The 6,559-nt window shown below is 33.0% G+C and overlaps 1 non-coding gene across 1 annotated transcript; it reads right to left on the bottom strand.

Moving 5' to 3' along the window:
* Positions 1-6,033: 6,033 nt before the first annotated feature.
* LOC140851813 (small nucleolar RNA R71) lies at positions 6,034-6,140 on the bottom strand. Its single transcript, XR_012134570.1, has one exon. It is a non-coding gene; the product is annotated as a small nucleolar RNA R71 (small nucleolar RNA).
* Positions 6,141-6,559: the final 419 nt, after the last annotated feature.

Genomic DNA, 6,559 nt, shown 5'->3' with positions numbered 1-6,559 from the left:
ATTAATCGATATAGCTAGGACTATCGAATTGAGATGATTTTTTATGGTGATACTTAATGATAATTATTTAGATAATAAATGATAAGATAAAATTTTAAAATTTAAAATTATACCCATATTCAGATAATTTTTTAGGGATGGAGTTATGATTATTAGCGACAGATTTTAACAGTGGCAAAATAAGCTATCGGTAATATCTTTAATATTTTTTTTTTTATCCATCAGCTAGTTTTACATGCACACTATCTTCTTTATATTATCAGACCTTTTTTGTATCCAATACTTAATTAATGTTTGCTTGTCCATGATTCTGAAAATAGTTCTCATGCTTGTAGATTATGAGTTGAGTATGCATTCAAGGGCTTGATCGTAAAGTAAATCAGGTACATTATTAATATACACTAAACTCTACATTCTTAGTATTTAAAAATATGAATTATATTTGTTGGTCTGATGCTGCAGCAGAAATTTATCCTTTTATGAATAAGTTAGTGTCAAATCTTGATTCATCCTACCTGATTATAGATTGATGTTATTAAACAGCAATTTTCACTTATTATGTATTGATGTCTTCTTACTTTCTAATCTAAATGTCTTGATATTAGTTTTGCATATCCAGTTTGATTGATTCTCTAATATCAATTAATGTCGGTTGCATCTTAGACTGCTTATCATGTATGATGACCAGAATAAGAAACAATCTTGAATTGCTTGAAATAATTTGTGAATGCAAGGATGAAATTTTTGTATAGTCATATTTTTGAAGAGAATTTCTGTATCTCCAAGAAAATTCATTTTTACAAAGTTTACTTTTTGACAATGAGCTCACAATTTATTTGACATTTCTTGGTCTTGACCTCAGATAACTTAAATGAAACAAATTGAAGAAATATGGCTAGTTAAGAATATGCTGTATTTGTCCTTGCAGGATTAGATCTATTTTAGAGTTTTTCTTGACAAGGAAATGATAGTTTGATCTTGAAAATAAGAAAGATATCAAAGAGTATTCTTAGTCATTGCCACCACATGCATGCTTTCTTATTAACTTTAAGTAAGTAGTGCCCTTATTTAATGACTGGCTTCTAATTATTTTTTCTAATACTTAGACATTTTCATATCTGATAATGTCAAGTTTTTATCCAGCATAATTTATGGAGCAAATTAGCTCACCACAGTTTACTGAATAAAATAAAATATAATTTAAAATTTTAATACAATATATTTAATTTCTTATTTATAATTATATTAAATAATTATTATTTTATATATAATAAATTTAAAAAATATAAAATAAGTTTTAAAATATTTAATTATAATTTTTTAAAAAATAAAAACTATTAGCGATGATATCATATCATTGTTAATATTTTTTTAAAAAATAAAAAATTATTAGCGATAGCATTAGCGATGGCTTGTAGTTGCTAATAATTTTTTAAAAATTATAATTAAAAAAATTAAAACTATTAGCGATGGCAGGTTATCGCTAATGTCGCCACTAATAATTTTTTAAATTATAACTAAAAAATAAAAAATTATTAGCGATGGCATCCTGTCGCTAATTATCATTATTAGAGACAGTAAATCGCCATCGCTAATAATGACAATTAGCGACGAAGATATTTCATCAAGTTTAGCGACGGCAAGCCATTACTAATAGTATTAGCGATGGCAAACTGACTATTAGCGATGGCTAGTGATTATCCATCTCATAAATTATAGATTGTAAAAATTAATAAAGTTAGATTTCTAGAGAATGATATTTTTAATGGGAGTGGAGAATCATGAAACATTATCCTTGAGATAATATTGGCCTGTAAAGTAGACTGAAGTGATAATTCTTATTATTATTCCTTGGGATAACATTTAGAAGGAATCGCCACTTTATCAAGTTTCACTCCATGAGATTTTTATTGTCGATGAAGTAACTATTTAACTACCACCATAAACGGATCAAGGGACAGCTCTCTGGAGATCATTAGTATAAAATTATATATATATTGATAGATATGGATAAAAAGATTGATGACCTTGAGACATTCTTACAAGCCATAAAATATGAGAACTCTTTACAGTGGTTGGATGCAATAAAAGGAAGAGCTGAGCTCTATGGATAACAACCATGTTTAAAAATAAGTTAACCTATCTTAAAGGATGCAACAAATAATTTGTACAGATCTATATGACTAAAAAGAATCCCAATGAAAAGGTCAAATAGTATAAAGCCAGACTTGTGGCAAAGGAGTCTACATAAAAAGAAAGCATGACTATTCTTTTTTTAAGATTGTCATAGCCTTTGTAATCATTTTGGCCTAAAGCTATGTCAGGTGGATGTAAGAACAGCCTTTTAACAGTGATATAAAGAAGAGATCTATATGAAATAATCTAAGAATTTTTATGGTCGGTGGACAAGTTGCATATGCTTGTAGATTAAAAAATTCAGTTATGAACTTATACAGACTTCCACATACTGGTATCTCATTTTAATGGATAATCACTTTCTTTGAGTCTAAAGATAAATACTATTGATTAATGGATATACCCAAAGATCAGTGGGAGTAAGTTATATTCTGCTTGTCAATAGTATTTTGGTCCCACTTAAAGAAACTAAACAGTTTTTATTCCAAAATTTTAAGATGTAAGATATAAGTGAAGTTGCTTATATTATTGGTATTGAGATTCATAGAGATAGATTCTTAGGCTATTTGAACTACCTAAAGAACTTACATCTATCGTATAAAATTTGAGATGAAAAATATTTCTTTGGATGTGCTCATATTGTAAAGGGTGATAGGTTCAATAAATCTAATATCCAAGAATTAAGATAAAGATAGAAGAAATAAGGTTTATAACTGATTTATGTCACAAATTGACATAAAAAGTATCAATTAATATCTAAATTATCTAATTTTATTAGAAATTGATATTTGTTATTATATTTTCAGAAGAAGAGGTCATCAATAGAAAGAACAAGGAAAGAGGATTCCAACGGACGGAAATTTTACGCAAACGGAGTTAAATTGATCCAGGAATTGAAGAATGAAGAAAGAAGACTCAATTGGGTCAAACCCGAGTCAAATCAGGTCAAAATTGATCAAAAATCAACTGATTTGGTGATCTGATTAGCCGCCTGATCCACAGCAACAGGCGCCTGGACCATGGACCCATCGGTGCACCATAAACCAACCAATCAGCGAGTCTCGGCTCACCGCAATGCATCGCGAGCCCGATCCACTGCGCGGTCCAGGGCTCATGAGGAAGAGAAGAAGGTCCGAAGGGCAACCTGGTAACTTCACATCACTCGATGGTCCGATCTTCTCTGATCAAGATCCAACGCTCCACATTTTTGCGCCATCGGACGGCCACCATCGCAGCCGGTCAAGATCCAACCGCAATCAAGGCAATTGCAAGAATCAATAAACACTAGGACAACACGGGATCTCTGCAGTGCGATCCAACGGACGAAATCTTCCAGCGCCTTGATCGGACGGTCCACGATGCATCCGACCTGATCCCATCTCTGCAGTGATTCCAACGGCAGCGCTTCACCCAGATCATGATCCGACGGCCCAGAATCGCTTCCGGCTTGATTTATTAGATGAATTGGGTCCTTTAGATGAAGATCGGACGGCTGAAACAATTTCTAGGATTTCTTGATGGATTTAAGTACTTTTTGAGCGAGATTTAAGCCCTAAACCCCCTAACAGGCCCTCTAAAATCTCTTAGTCCCACATCTAAAGTTTTGAAAATCTTATAACCCCCAAATGCCTATAAAAAGCCCCCAAAGGCCCTTGTTTTAATGATTCTGCCTTCCGATCAAGCTTGTAACCCTAGATAGTGGGGTTTTTAGCTTTCTTCTCAAGCCTCGAGCTTTGAGTTTTTGTAATAAATTTTTTTTATATAAAATTTATTTTTATGCAATTTTATCTCTTTACATTATGCAATTTATTTTTCTTGCAATTAGGATAGTTTAATTTATGCAATTTAATTTATGCAATTAGGTTAGTTTAAATTATGCAGTTTAAATTTATGCAATTAGGATAGTTTAATTTATGAAATTAGGGTAGTTTATTTTTCTGTATTTAAATTTTGCAAGTAGATTTAGATCATGTCTAGCTAAGCATCCCTTCTAGGGTTTGCGATGAAGCTAGATCATGAGTAGGGTTTTACATAGGGTTCTTTCTTTTTCTTAGGGTTTCTTTTTCTTCCTCTTTTGCCAAAATTTTTGATGAACTACAGTTGGGTCAGAGTCCCTTCATAGTTCATGCTTGATTCAGTGCATAGGAGGAGAAAACCCTAAGGGATCCTAGTTACTACTCCCTGTAAAGAATCTTGATGGGTTATCGTTGGGCCTTAGTCCCTTCATAATCTATGCTTGGGAAAGACAAGAGGAGTAGTCGTTAGGATCAATAAGAAAAATTCTAGGTAGAATTTCTAATCTAGATCTAGTGGATTCAAAAACCTAGATCCTTAGTCTTATTGTCTTTAGCAAACAACTTTCGATTTTCGATTTTCGTTAAAGCTCGCTTGAGCATAGATTTGAAAATTATTTTTAAACTAAGTCTCTGTGGGATCGATCCGTACTCGTTGGTCGTACTACTCTGCACACTGTGCGCTTGCGGTTTTATTTACAAATTTTAAGATTTGCACATCAAGTTTTTGGCGCCGTTGCCGGGGATTTGGCGTTTTAAATTATTTTCAAATATTTGTTCTTCGTGCTTTATAACTCTCTTTCTTTTTCTTTTAGGTTTCTAGATTTAGTTGGTGATTGCTGGAAAACTCAGGTATGCTTCTAATTTCTCTTTTATTATTTTTAGTTAATTACTTTTCCTTTTAGAACTAATCATTTGAATTTACTTAATCAAAAAAAAAAAAAACAAAAAATAAAACAAAACAAAAGACATTTCATAATCGTGAAGTAAAATATCAAAATAAAAAAAAATCTAAATTAAAATCTTTTACATTCTTGGTCATCTTGTTTATTTGCATTTGCATTGCATTTTCATAATTAATCTAAGGGCATCAACCCATTAACAAGATAAGGTGGGGATTTCATTACCCTTCCTTAGCCCAAAAACCATCTCCATCATATTGCATTACCTAGACCTTTAATCTTAAAATCAATTAGACGTCAACCTTAAGGAATTCGAGCTCAATAGACAAGGAACCATAAGAGTTCTACCAAGTTTGAGTTGTTTGATTAGTTGGTGTCTAGGCAAGTCCCTGAGGGTGGTTTGTTAAATTGGTTAGTTGCTAGCCTGGCCAACTCGTTTGGTGTCTAGAAAGGCAACGATGAGTGAACCTCCCACCTCTTATACTTACCTGGCTAACTAGTTGATCAATCTCCACTTGGAAGGCTTGAAGGGTCATCTTGGAACAGTTAGGAGCTGTCTAGATTTAGGTTAACCCTAGGATAGATTGAGTTTAATTTATTGTTTCACTTGTTTGAAAAATAAAAAAATTATTAAAATTTAAATTAATTTGGTTGCTTTTCTTTAGATTTAGGACTCTTAGGATCTTTCTTTAGAACTTTTCTCTTTTCTTTCTTTTTCTTATACATAAAAATTTTACATAAAAAAAAATTGTATAAACATCAAGAACCGTACACCTCGTGTGTGGAAAGAGTGTCGGGTCATCTAGTTAGAATTGAGTCAATTCCTGTTGTTCCAATGGCTGAACCAATCCAACCCATGACCCTTAAAGATTTGTGTTATCCAGTTGGCTCCATCCAACCATCTTGTATCAGGTTGCCACAACCCACAGCTACCAATTTTGAAATCAAACCTCAAATCATAAATATGCTTCCAAAATTCACAGATTAGAGGATGCTTATATATTTATTAGAAATTTGAGGAGGTATGTGCAACCATGAAACTGCAATTAACAGAGGATGAGGTCAAACTTAGATTAATCAACTTTGCCCTTAAGGATAATGTTAAGAAGTGGCTTTATAGTCTGCCAAACCATTCTGTCACTACCTGGGAGGGCTTTGTAAGAATATTTTTGAAAAAGTATTTCCCCCATCATAAAACAGCTAGGATTAGGAATGAAATAAATCAATTTTACCAACTAGCTGGTGAATCATTTTGGAAGTACTTTGATCGTTTCAAGAATCTTTTGACCCAATGCCCACACCATGGAATAGAAACTTGGAGACTATGCCAGATCATCTATGAGGGGTTAGATTCAAACTCAAGAACCATGCTAGAGTCCATGTGCCAAGGCCAATTTATGGACAAAAAAACTACTGAAGCTTGGCAATTCTTAGAAGACCTAGTCGAGAAAAATTTACAGTGGGAAACAACTAGGGAACCTGATAAAGCTACACCTTCAAGAGGAGGAATGCATCAAATTCAACCAACCCTAGCATCATAGGCCAAGATTGCAACCTTAACACGTAGATTGGAAGCCTTAGAATTACAGAGACCAGCCAATGTAAATCAAATATCTGCACCCATGTGTAAAGGGTGCAATGCACCAGACCATGTCTTAGAAGAATGTTCCTACTCGAATGAGTGTGCACAGGTGAATGCCACCTATCAAGGACCATTGAACAATCCTT

The sequence above is a fragment of the Elaeis guineensis genome, chromosome 9 (genome assembly GCF_000442705.2).
Source record: "Elaeis guineensis isolate ETL-2024a chromosome 9, EG11, whole genome shotgun sequence".
NCBI lineage: Eukaryota > Viridiplantae > Streptophyta > Magnoliopsida > Arecales > Arecaceae > Elaeis > Elaeis guineensis.
Note: the sequence above shows the minus strand (reverse complement) of the source record. Positions and strands in the feature narration are given on the sequence as shown.